Source organism: Panthera uncia, chromosome C2 (assembly GCF_023721935.1).
Source record: "Panthera uncia isolate 11264 chromosome C2, Puncia_PCG_1.0, whole genome shotgun sequence".
Taxonomy (NCBI): Eukaryota; Metazoa; Chordata; class Mammalia; order Carnivora; family Felidae; genus Panthera; species Panthera uncia.
In genome coordinates, this window is record NC_064810.1 from 78,504,316 (window position 1) to 78,518,727 (window position 14,412).

Genomic DNA, 14,412 nt, shown 5'->3' on the forward strand with positions numbered 1-14,412 from the left:
CGCTGGGCTCTTCAGAGGGAGACAGTGCTTCCAACCTCGTAAACTGGGCAGAATGTCTGTTCACTTCTTCATTCGTTCCGCCACTCGCGCACCTAGTGTTATTGAGCACTGTGTCGGGAGGGTAGGAATCTCACAGGATACAAGACAATATGGTCCTGCTGTCATGTCTAGTGAAAGAACTTTCTAGCACCCCGAGTTATCAAAGCTTTTGAATAAGGGCAGCTTCTCAGCATTGGCAAAGTTGGAGCAGAGGCTGGTAGAGACATAAGCCTCAGATGCAGAATTGGGCGGCTGACCTCCAAGGTACTTCTCAAGGGCAAGCTTCCTGAGGTCTGAAGTTGCTGGAGCACTGCCATTGCTTCCTTCCTGCCTCCTGCCTGCACGGCTCTCTCCCAAAGGCACCTGCAGGACCTTTGCCCCGGAAGGTTTTTGTTGGAAGGCATGGGAGGTCCCTGGAGAAGCAACAGTGGGTCCAGAAAAAGCACAATGTTCATCTCTCCTGCTGAGAAAACCACTATCATTCTGATTTCTTTTTAGTTTCTGTCTTCTGTGGCCCCTCCGAAGAAATCTGAAAGCTTTCTCCCGAGTGAGGACGAACTTGAAAAATAAAACAAAGGCGTATCCACCAACATAAAAGTTCTAGTTAAATTATTCCCATGGGGAAAACTGCATGAGGGATACACGAGGACTCTAGATTATTTATTTTAACTGAATGCAAATCCACAAGTATATCAAAAAAAAAAAAAAAAGGTTTAGTGAGACCTAAAATTTCTTGCTAACTACACTATGCGTATGTAAGATGTTATCTTTAGGGGAAGCAGAGTGAGGATGTAATGGGCATCTATGCAGCTTCTCCAATTTTTCTGTCAATCTGAAATGACTTCAGAGTAAAAAAGTTTAAAAGAAATTTGTAAAAAATGCAAGAAACTGCTTATTGATAGTGGGGGGGGGGCAGAACGCTGGACTGGAAATTAGTAGACATTGCCTTTCCATGTGACCTTGGGCAGGACCCTTCTTCTCTCTGGCCCTCAGTTTCACCACTCGTAACGTGAAGGTGCCCCACTCTTTTTATATAACATCCTGCCCCATCTGTGGTCCAGTTTGTGGCCCTGGGTCTATGTCAGTCTCACCCTCTCTTCACCCTTTTCCCAGCCCAGCTGCTTAGATTCCCCGTCTGCAACATAGGAGTAAATAACATTTATTTTTTTAATTGTTAAATTAAAGAGGAAAGGAAAGGAAACAGTAGATGCCAAGTGCCTGACTCGTAATAAAGACTCAGGAAATATTTGATTCCTGCCCCTTTGCCCCTTTCCCACAGAGCAGAATTCGCTGAGTTCCTCCACCTTCCATCTCTCACCGCCATGCCCTGACCCTGGAGAAAGCACACAGCCTTTAAGAAAAACCTGTGAGGTTCCCCCTGGGAATAGCAAGACATCAGATGGAGCACGTGGGTCCTCAGTTTCCCTACAACTGTGGTCTTCACACTTTGGGTGCATCCAAATTACCGGGGGCGGGGGGCAGAGCTTGTTAAAACCCAGAATGCTGGGCTCTGTCTCCAGAGTTCTCCTTCGGTAGATCTGGTGCAGAACTTTAGAGAACGTGGGATTCTAGCACGTTCTCAGGTGATCCTGCTGCTAACATGAGTTCTTAGCAAACCCAAAGGATAGCTACACACCCCATGTTGCAGAGGCAAAGCAGACTTGCCAGGGAGCTTGGCCCTAAGGGCTGGAGCAAGGGAGTTAAGCCAAGGAGAAAGAAATTCAGGTCTGGGGGAGGGTGACATCTGGGCTGGGCTCCGGGAGATCAGAGCAGGGACCTTTTCCTGAGGAAGGCTAAAGAGAGAGGAGCTGCTCCAGCTTTTCCTTTTCCTCCCCCTTTTCCACCCAAAATAAAGCACTGCCCCTGGCAGGCCTCCCTCTAGCCCATGGGAAGGCTCCAGAGCCATGTAAGGTCAGGGCTCAGGCTGAAGGGCTGACTGCAAAAGTAGAAGGCAGGAAAGACAGGAGGGGAGGAACGTCTCCAAAGCCCAGGACACACGAGCTGAAAGGGAAGTGGAAATTTAATCAATCCTGAACTGGTTTGTAGGGGGAACATTCCCGGGTGATTTGGGGGAGCTGCGTAAGTAGGAGGTTGGCTGCGGCCCGTGTTTGTCAACACCCACGTGCTCGAGTGGAAAGTGAGGCGAAAGATGAAGAGGAAGGAGGAGAAAACGAAGAAGCATCTCACTTTTATTGTTTAAGTAAGTGCACAGCCCTGGGCTAAGCACTTATCTCTGTGAAGCAGGCATTACCACCCCCCTCCCCAACTCCTTCACACATAGTAACTACTCCCAACTTACACAGGTATCCACATCAACGGACACCTGACTTCAGACCCTGCTCTCTCCACTGGTTTACTGCCTCATGACCTTCTGGGCTTTGTCACCTACAATCTGTGTGAATTTGGCCAAATCAATATTTCTCAGACCAAATTTCTCTGCCAGGGGAAAAAAAAAAAAAAGAAGTTGATATCAAGTACTCTCTAATGGGTTTTGAAGCAGAGAGAGAACAGCCAGGGAAAACTATAAGGTAAAATGCAGCCTGCTGTGGGTGTCTCAACCACCCAGCTAAAGATAACGACCGTGACTTCTAACATACAGGATGGTAAACACTTAGAGGTCTTATATTTGGCTTCTGGGCACCACTGGGTTAACATTTCCATCCTGTTGTAAGTAAAACCATTACTCACCAGTGTAACTAATGTTTCATTATTGCTAATTCCAAAGCCATTACACCATGGAGCCAGAGTTTAAAACGAATTTAATTGAAGACCAAAACATGCCCAGTAGCAATGCCTCTTTTATAAATAATTTCTGCTCCAAATTCTAACTTGGCATAAAAGCTTTTTGTGTCTATTTCATTTTTTTTTAACGTGTGATATACAATGTTTTCACTATATCTCTGGGCAGAAGCCTGAGATATTCAGAAAAATAACACCAGCCATAACAGTCCTTCTCATTTTAAAGGTGCCAAATGGTAGGCTGAACAATGACTCCTGTCCCACGAGGAAACACATACAGGCAAGTTACATGGGATGCCCAAGTTCTCAGAGCTGTGTCCAACCATCCAGGTAGTGTGGGTGTAGACCCAGTCCTCGTTTTGTCCGATCGTTCTTCCACAGAACATTGGAGAAAAAAACATGCCACCCCACCCAACGTCAATAGCCCACCCACCTACACAACCAGCTCTCTTTTCATGTGAGTGTGGATTAGTTCCTCACTGGGAAATGCCCCCTTAGAACCAAGACTATGGAAGGAGTTTGGAGATTGTCTAAGGACTGACATGAGGTACTGGAGTTCTGAGAAGTCAAAACAGTCTAAGATTACACCGCCAGAAGGGGTTAGGAGCCCTTTTCCACCATCCTCAGACCACAGAGATCTGAAGAGGGGGTGATTGGGTAAACCCCTGCTAGGAGAGGATGCTGAGCTAGGATGCACTCATTCCTTCCCAACAAGCCCTGATTTCTCAGTGCGCAGTTGTCAAGCAGTGAAGGGGACTTCTCGAACATCAGAACGTGAAAAACATTATGATTATCCTGGAGAGCCCCAAATCTAAATTTTCATACATGGCATTGAATTCATAGTCCATTTAAAGAATTATCAACTGCTGCTGCTGAATGAGATCCTAACTAATCTGTTTATTTTTCACACGGGGGTTCTGAAGTTCTAACACCAAATGTGACTTATTCAAAGCCACAAACATTTCACTGTGACAAAGGTAGGAATTAGTAACAACTACTCAAATTTAAGAACCAAACCGTGGGATGGGGCACCTGGGTGGTTCAGTCAGTTAAGCGGCCCGATTTCAGCTCAGGTCATGATCTCGTGGTTCACGAGTTCAAGCCCTGCGTCGGAATCTGTGCTGATGGCTCAGAGCCTGGAACCTGCTTCAGATTCTGTGTTTCCAACTCTCTCTGCCCCTCCCCTGCTCACGCTCTGTCTCTCAAAAATAAATAAAAAACATTAAAAAAAAATGGGTACCTGGGTAGCTCACTTGGTTGAGCATCCGACTTCAGCTCAGGTCATGATCTCACAGTTCGTGATTTCAAGCCCCACATCGGGCTCTGTGTGGACAGCTCAGCCTACTTCAGATTCTATATCTGTGAATCTGGAGCCTGCTTCAGATTCTGTGTTTCCCTCTCTCTGTCCCTCCCCAGCTTGCATTCTGTCTCTCTCTCTCTCTCTCTCTCTCTCTCTCTCTTTCAAAAATAGATAAACATTAAAAAAAAATTTAAGAACTAAACCATGCACCAGGCACACTGCTAAGAGATGTTCATGTAACATATCATATAATGCTTACAACAAATGAGGGATGAAGTGGAAGGGAAAATGGTTCTTCCCCATAATCAAATATCCAGGAAATGACAGTCTGGATTCACAGCCAGGTCTGTCAGGCTGCAAGCTCATGTCTCCTCCTCCATGCACTATTGCCTCTCGTGATATTATGATTTATAATAAGAAACTCATATTTGGCTTTCATCCCCATTTCCGGCCCAATGCTCCCAAAACCTTTGGAATTTCCCAAGTGATGAATCATAAAGGTGTCCTTTGTTATGTTAATGAGATGACTTTTGGACCCTGCCTGAGGATGGGGGCCAGTTGCCAGAGGAATCAACCCAGTGATTTAGAGGGTTGGAACTTTTAGTCCCACTCTCTGACCTCAGGGAGGGGAGAGGGCTGAAAGCTGGATCCATTGCTGAAGGCTGATAATTTAATCACCCATGTCTATGTAGAAAAGCCTTCATAAAGAACCCAAAAGGATAGGATTTAGAAAGCTTCTAGGTTGATGAATATGTGGAGATCTGGGGAAAATAGTCTGCTTGGAGAGTGTATGAAAACTTCATCTTCTTTCTCCCTACTTTGTTCTATGTATCTCTTCTATCCAGCCGTTCCTGAGTTATATCCTTGGTTCCTGAGTTATATCCTGTTATAATAAACTGATACTCTAATAAATAAAATGTTTCTCTGAGTTCTGTGAGCTGCTGTAGCAAACTAATCAAAGTGGAGGAGGCGATCATAGGAACTTTGATTTATAGCCCGTTGATCAGAAGCACAAGTAACCTAGACTTGCAATTGGCACCCTGGGTTGGAGGGGGTTGTTGGAACCTTCAGTCTATAGCTGGTTGGACAGGAGCACCGGTGACAGCCTGGACTTGTGACTGGCATCTCAAGTCGGGGGAGAGGGGGACAATCTTATAGGACTGAGTTGTTAACTTATGGAATCTGAATCTGATGTAGTCTCTAGGCAGATTGTGCCAGAATTGAGTTGAGTTGAGTTGCTTGATGGTGTTGAGTTGCTTTGAGGCTTGAGATGCTTTGGAATTGGGTACAGGAACCCAAATTACCTCTCAATCTGTTTGAAAAGAATCACTGATGAGCATGGTGGAGAATACATGGGAAGTTGCAAGTCTGGAAAAATGAAAGCCAGTTCAAAGGTGCTCACAAAGTTCCCAGTGACACAGTGAGGGCTTGGACTTGGACAGTGGCAGAGGGATGATGATGTGGAGGTATTTTAGCATCTGCCCTATCCTCTGCTGAGACTTGGCATGGGTGTTAACATGAAGATAAATGCCACCATCCACAGGGAAGCTCCTATAGCCCACGGTATTTGTTCTCAGAAAGAGATAATCAGCTGTGAACAGGTTGGTTAAGGGTATTAACAACCTTTCTCTGAGCATCATAGAATGGACTTGGAGTACATTGCAGATGCAACTCTGAGCCAGGGCACAGTGAAGGACACCAGTCAAAATGGATCCATTTTTCTAAATTCCTCCAATCAAGGAGGATAAAAATAATATAAACCCATCGGGGGTATTTTGTGGACATCTTCACCTGGGTCCAGTGGGGTCTTTCTGAAATCCCAGCCCAATCATTTTTAACAATATTCATTCTGACAATCTTTTATTGATTAAACACATGTTTAGGGAGTGTGAAGCACGCCTAAGTACATGAAGCATTGCACAATGCTTGGGGGCTAGAGCAATGATGTAGTTATAAGTATATTACTCAAGAGCTTACAGTGTACTACAAAGTATGAAATACAGGTATAAATGACTGAAATGCAAGGGCGGCAGAGATACATGACTTCAGAAGGAATGTAGAATGGCTCTGAAAGTTGAAAAAGGACCCTTCTAGCTGAAGAGGTGTGAAGGAGAGAACAGTAAGGGAGGATTCCTGTACAGATGACAAATAAGAGAGTGATTTAGAGGATTTTCAAGTATGTTTACTCTTTATCTCCCAGATTCTCCAGGAAAACTCGAAGGAGTGCACTAGAATTATCATTATCATGTTACTATTGTTATCATATTCTAAAGAGGGAACTGAGTCGCAGGGGGGTAAGTTTATTTTTTAAGGTTCACACCACCAGAAAAAATAATAAAGGCAGAACTAAAACCCTGATCTTCTGCTCCCTACTAGTCCTATTAATCTACCAATTGGTTTGGCCACGTCCCTGAGGATATGTTGGAAAGGATCTTTCATACATCGTAAGTCCCCATTCCAGCTCCTTGAATAGCTGATTTTATAGACCATTTCCCAGGCACTGGGAATTACTTTGGACTGTTCTGAGCCAACCAGCTGTGTTGTGGAGCTTTGTTGATCGTATTCTCTATAAGCATGTCTCTGGAGAGTTTTTCAGATTCACAGGGCTCTGGGAGTTTCCTGTTGAGACCATTGTCCTGGAAAGAATCTGGAATGACTCTTAAATGACTTTATCTTTTCTCAGAAATACAAGCATGAGGCATTTCCAGGAGTGTGTACTCACATGTCTTCTATTTCTTGATAGACAGTGGAATGTTGTGGTTTAAATTAGAGACACTAGATTCATGTGAATAATGTCACTTTGCCACTTGATAGGCATGTTGACACTGGACAACTTACCTAATTTCTCTGAGCTTCAATCTCCAAATCTGTACAATGCAAATAATAATAATACTGAACTCAGAGGGTGACATATAGTAAGTGCTTGATATATGTGAACTGTTATTTTAATTATACCTCTCTCACCCTCAAAATAGTATAGACTCTTCTACTTCCAGTGAAAATAGCTTTTAGAAAACAAGAGCAAAATAAAGGCTTTTCCAGATATACAAAATTTGAAAGAATTCATCAGCATCAGATCCACACACACACAAAAAGTGTTAAAGGTGTTAAAGGAACTCCATCATACAGAATGAAATAATACCAAATGGAAATATGGATCTACACAAGAGAATGAAGAGCACTGGAAATGCTAAGTACATTTTAAAAAACATGAGTTTTTTTACTATTATTTAAATCTACTTAAAATGTAATTATCTTTTGGGGCACCTGGGTGTCTCAGTTGGTTAAGAATCTGTTTCTTGATTTCAGCTTGGGTCATGATCTCATGATTCCTGAGTTTGAGCCCCATGTTGGGTTCTGTGCCGACAGTGTGGAGCCTGCTTGGGATTTTCACTCTCCCTCTCTCTCTTTGCCCCGGCCCCTGCCCTGCTCATGCTGTCTCTCAAAATAAGTAAACTTAAAAATAAAAAAAATAACAAAATAAAATGCAATTATCTTTTAAAAATATAATAATACCAACATACTAAGCTGTTTGTAACATGTGTATAAGGAACATTACTGACAACAGCAGTATAGTGACATAGAGGAAAATGAAATTATGCTATTGTAAGGTTCTTATAATATACATGAATGTGTATAATATCACTTGAAGGTAAACTGTGATATGTGAAACCCTAAACCAACCAGTAAAATAACAAAACAAGGAATTATACCTAATTAGCGCATAACAAAAGAGATAAAACTAAATTATAACACATATGCTTATTCTAATCTAAATTAAGCTAAAAAAAGGAAAAAGAAAAACAAACAACAGATGGGACAAATAGAATACAAAGACTTGTATGATACACTCAAACACAACCATATCAATAATCACATTAAATGTAAATGATCTAAACACATAACTGAAAGGCAAAGATTGTCAGATAAATTTTAAATAACAAGACCCAACTGTATGCTGTTTATAAGAAACATATATTATTATTTTAATGCTTATTTATTTATTTTGAGAGAGAGAGAGCATGAGTGAGGGAGGGGCAGAGACAGAAGGAGAGAGAGAATACCAAGCAGGCTGACAGCACAGAGCCCGACATGGGGCTTGATCTCATGAACTGTGAGATCATGACCTGAGCTGAAATCAAGGTCAGAGAGGAAATCAATGAAATATAAAACAGAAATTTAATGGAGGGAAAAAAATCAATGAAACCAAAACTAGTTTCTTTGAGGAGGTAATAAAATTGACAAATTTCAATATAGACTGATCAGTACAAAAAGAGTAAGAATACAAATTACCAAATTCAAGAATGAAAGAGGTTACATTACTGAAGATTTTACAAATATTGAAATCGTAATAAGAGAATGCTGTGCACAATGTTATACCAATAAGTTTGACAACATAGACAGAATAGATCCTTGAAAAGTTTACTCAAGATGAACTAGATAATCTGAATACTCCTAAACCTATTAAAGAAATTGAATTTGCAGTTAAAATTTTTCTCATGAAGTAAAAGGGAGGGGCAGGCCCAGATAATCTTTTTGGTAAATTCTATTAAAGATTTAAAGAAGAAATAATATCAATTTGTTTATTTATGTAGATAAACTTCCAGACAATTGAAAAAGAAGGACTATTTTTCAACTCACTATGAGGCCATATTTTGCTGATATTACAAGAAACCCAGACAAAAATGTTACAAGAAAATTTCAGAGCAATATTTCTCATAACCATAGATACAAAAAAAATTTAATAGACTTTTAGCAAATGAATTCAAACATATGAAAAAAATAATATATCATGACCAAGTGGGGTTTATCTCAGGAATGCAAAATTAACTTTCTGGAAAAATGAAGAAAATAAACCAGTGAAATTTACAATATTAATAAACAAAAAATGAAAAATCATATGACCATCTCAAAAATGAAAAATAAAAACAATCGGTAAAGTCCAACTGCCATTCCTGATGGAAACTCTCAGCACATTAGGAATAAAAGAAAACTTCCTCAGCTTGGTAAGGGGCAATCACAAAAAGCCTATGGTTAACATCTTTGTGGCGAAAGACTGGGTATTTTCTCCATAAGATCAAGAGCAAGACATTTATGTTCACACTTCTACTCACTATTGTACTTTTGGTTCTAGCCAGTGTAACAAAGCAAGAAAAAGAAATAAAAGGCATCCAGATTAGAAAATAAGTAAAATTCTCTTTATTCTTTTGATGATATGATCATCCATGTAGAAAATATAATGGAATCTTAAATTTTAAGAAGCTACTAGAACTAAAATGTGAATTCAGCAAGGTTGCAGTATATGAGATCAATATACAAAATGAATTGTATTTTTATATGTTAGCAATAAACAATCAGAAATAATAATAAAAATCATTTACAATAAAATAAAAATTTATGAAATACTTAGAGATAAATATGACAATAAGTAGACAAGAACTATTCACTGAAAATAATAAATCACTGTGAGAAATTAAAGAACGATATAAATGAAAAGACATACTGTGTTCATGGGTCAGAGCATTCAATATTTTTAAGATGTCAACTCTCCTCAAATTCATTTATAGATACCACACAATCTCAGTCAAAATCCTAGCAAGCTTTCTGGTAGAAATTGACAAGCTTTTTCTAAAACTCCTTGGAAAAAGAACAAGGTTAGAGAGCTAATACTACATGATTTCAAGTCTTTTTCTAAGGCTACAGTAATCAAGATAATGTGGTGTTGGTGCAAAGATCAACAAATAGATGAATGGAACAGAATTGAGACACCAGAAATAGATCCCCACATACAGGACAACTGACAGAAGTGCAAGGGCAAATTGATCGAGAAATAATATAGTCTTTTTAACAAAACATGCTAGAACAATTGGATATCTAAATTAAAAAAAAAAATTCTCCTAGATCCATTTGTCATGCCATATATAACAATCAGTTCAATGTGGATCATACACCTAAATGTAAAGCTAGAAGTATAAACATTCTAGAAGAAAATACAGGGAAAAAAATCATTATGACCAATGGACTGAATGCTTGTGCCCCACCCTCAAATTCATGTTGAAGCCCTAACCCCCAAAGTGATGGTTCTTGAAGAGGGGGCCTTTGGGAGGAAATTAGGATAGGATGAGATCATAAAGGTAGGTCCCTCATAATGAATCAGTGTCCTTATAAGAGAAGATACCAGAAAGCTTGCTTCTCTTCTCTTACTCCCATGTGAGGACACAGCAAGAAAGTAGTCTGCAAGCCAGGAAGAGGGCCCTCACCAGCAACGAAATCTGCTGCCTCCTTGATTTTGGACTTTGCCACCTAGAGAATTATGAAAAATAAATGTCTATTATTTAAACCACCCAATATATAGTGCTTTAATATGCCAGACACTTGGGTTAAGCAAAGATTTCCTTGATATGACATCAAAACCATGATCCAGAGGGAAAAAGATTTCTAAATTGCACTTTATCAAAATTAAAAGCTTTTGGGGGCACCTGGGTGCTCAGTCAGCTAAGCATCTGAGTCTTGATTTTCGCTCACATCATGATTTCACAGTCATGAGATTGAGCCCCACACTGGGCTTTGCACTGAGTCCTCTCCCTCCCGCCCCCTCACTTGCTCATGCACATTCTTTCTCCCTCTCTCTCTCTCTCTCTCTCAAAATAATAATGATAAAAGCTTTTTTTTCTTCAAGACATTAACAAATAGAAAACACAAGGCACCAACTAGGGGAAAATATCTGCAAATCATGTATCTGAAATGGATTTGTATATATAATGGTCTCAGGATATATAAAGAACTCAATAATTAGAAAACAAATAATATGATTGAAAAAACAGGCAAAAGGTTTGAATGGACATTTTACCAAAGAAGATAGAGATACAGAAAACAAACAAATAAAGATGCTCAAAATCATTTTCAGAGAAATGCAAACTAAAACCCAGCAAGATACCTCTAAAAATATATAAGAATGGCTAAAATTAGGGGCGCCTGGGTGGCTCAGTCAGTTGGGCGACTGACTTTGGCTCAGGTCATGATCTTACGGTTTGTGGGTTCGAGCCCCGTGTCAGGCTCTGTGCTGACAGCTCAGAGCCTGGAGCCTGCTTTCGGTTCTGTGTCTCCCTCTCTCTGCACCTCCCCTGCTCGTGCTCAGTCTGTCTCTGACTCTCACAAAATAAATAAACGTTAATTAAAAAATTAAAAAAAAAATAATGGCTAAAATGAAAAAGACTGACCTTACCATGTGTTGGCAAGGATGTGGCACAACTAGAATGTTCACTTCGAATGTTCACTTTGGGAAATTGTGTCTACCATATGACCCAGCCATTCCACTCCTAGAAATGTATCCAAGAGAAATGAAACCATGTTTCCAAACAAATACATGCATGTGAATACACTCACAGGAGCTTTATTTGTAGTTACTGAAATCTGGAAACAACCCATATGTCCATTAATGAATGGATAGATAAAAAATTGTGGCTTGTGAACTAATGGTGCATGCAACATGGGTGAATCTCAAAATAATTACACTGAGTGACAGAAGCCAGACAAATATGGGAACATAACGTACAATTCCATTTGCACAAAATTGGGGAAAATGCAAATTCGTATGCATTGACAGAAAAAGCCCAGTTTTTCCCTAGGGAAGCAGGGGCACGGTGGAGGGGCAAGGAGAAACTACAAAGGGACACAAGGAACCTTGGGGGATGGTGAAAATGTTCATTGTCTTGATTATTGTGATGGCTTCAGAGGTGCAAACATATGTCAGAATTTATCAGATAGCACACATTAAGTTTGTGTAGCTCACTGGATGTCAATTATACCTCAAAACAGCTGTCTTAAAAATAAAATGACACAAGCTACTGAGAAAATAGGAGTATGAACACATGAAAAACAATTATTTATTGAATAATGAATAATTTCTCCTCAAAAAAAAATCATAGACTCGAGGTGCCTGGGTGGCACAGTCAATTGAGCTTCAGATTTTTTATCTCTGCTCAGGTCACGATCTCATCGTTCATGAGATCAAACCCTGCGTCGGGCTCTGTGCTGACCTCATGGAGCCTACTGGGGATTCTGTCTTTCCTTCTTTCTTCCCCTCCCCTGCTTGTTCCCTCCCTCTTTCTCCCTCTCTCTCTCTCCTGCTCTCACTCTTGCACTCTCTCTCTCAAAAGAAATAAAATTTAAAAAAATCATAGACTCTAAGGTTGGGAGAGTACTTGGAGATAATTCTAGATGAACCTCCTTATTTTGCAGATGAGAATAAATAGCAAAACTCAGAAAGAGAAAGCGACATGTCCAAAGCTGCACAACTAACGGGTGTTAGGTTATAGCGCTTTTTCCGTTAAGCCATCTTGTGGTGGAGAAATTGCAAGGAGCAGGAGACTTTATTTTTTAAAAAAAATTTTTTTTTGAACATTTATTTATTTTTGAGACAGAGAGAGACAGAGCATGAATGGGGGAGGGTCAGAGAGAGGGAGACACAGAGTCTGAAACAGGCTCCAGGCTCTGAGCGGTCAGCACAGAGCCTGACGCGGGGCTCGAACCCACGGACCGCGAGATCATAACCTGAGCCGAAGTCGACCGCTTAACCGACTGAGCCACCCAGGCGCCCCAAGGAGCAGGAGACTTTAAAGATGTTCTATCAGGAAAATTTTCAAGCACACCCAAAACTAAAAAGAACGGCACAGAGAACTGAAATAGAGACTTTAAAGCTAAGTCCCTACCTCCATTATCATCTCATTATTTCCCACCCTAATTTTCTGTTTCCTTGTCTCTAAAATGGGGCTAACGATCACTGACTTGTGAAGATCGAATAAGAGAATGCATATACTGTCTGGCACACAGCACAGGCTCCACAAACGGTCAGCTCTATTATTCGTTGTGCATCATGCCTCCATCCCTGGCCTTCCCACCTCACTTTTTGCCATTTCTGTAGCTCCTGCCCTGCCATCAGCCTGTTGAAGTCCTGTTCGTTGTTGTTGTTGTTGTTGTTTTTTTCAGTCCCAACCTGAAGGCCACTTTCTACATATACCTTTCATGATCCTTCTACCCTACTTTCCAACTATGCTAATAATTACTACTATAGGCTGAGACCCCAAAAATGGACGGTCATTTTGCGGGTGGTTTAAAGATATTACCAGGGGGGTGCCTGGGTGGCTCAGTTGGTTGTTGAGCATCCGACTTCCGCTCGGTCGTGATCTCACGGTTCGTTGGGTTCGGGCCCACATTGACCTTTGTGCTGGACGTGCCGAGCCTACTCTGGATTCTCCGTCTCCCTCTCTCTCTGCCCCTCTTCCACCCATGCTCACACGTTGTCTGTCTCTCTCTCTCTCTCTCACTCGTTCTCTTTCAAAAATAAACATTGTAAGAAAATTTAAAGGTATTACCAGGGAAGTTGTAATCCCTGATCCTACAAACAGGTATATGAGCATTTTTATTTGAATACACAATTTTCTCTGGAGGGCAACAATTTTCATTAGATCTCTCAGAGGTGTGCATTATTTAAAAGCCTTTAAGAATAACTATGTCCTTGAAACAGTATGTAGGGAAAGTGTTATCATCACTCCCATTTATGGGAAGAAAATCCAAACAACTCAGGCCCAAAGAGTTGGGTCACGCCATGGCTTACCCAAATGCCTTGCTCTCCTAATAATGCAGCAGTAAGCATCATGTGCTAAGTGCTTACCTAACAGGGTCTACCGGCAATGTCTTCAGATGAGTCACCCTTTTTTCTTGGTCAGACATGGTAAAGACAGAAGGTCCACAGAGCTTTATGCCCTTTCCACGTGGGCTGTGGTTGAGCCCAACCTTTATAACAATTGCCTAAGGGGTAGCCAGCTTTCCTGAGATGTTTTTTTTTGTGAAGAAGTATTTTGTTTGTAAGGTCCTGCTTTAAAAAAAAAAAAAAAAAAAAAAAAGCCGTGGTCATTCAGGTTTGCTGTGTTGTGACAACCGAAGGGTTTGAATTTGCCCTGTGGTTTGGCCCGAGAATACAGCCAGCCACAAGCCCCATGTGCTCCACATGAGCCGGAGCCTCAGCCAAGCTGTGCTCTGGGCTGGGTCGAGCTGGGAGGTCTTTCCAGCTCTTTCCCAAACTGCCTTCGTTTCATTTCATTTTCCTGAGTCTGGGAGCGGCAGGAGAATCGGGGGCCTGGCTACGTAGGTATTATTAGCTCCCGGGATATCCTCCAGGCTCTGACCAACTCACTTTAATCACCCTGTGTGCTCATTCATCAAACATGCATTTTCTTTTCCTTTCCTTTCTTTTCTTTTTTTTTACTGTTTTTCCAAACGTTTATTTATTTCCGAGAGAGCCAGCGTGAGTGGGGGAGGGGCAGAGAGCGGGA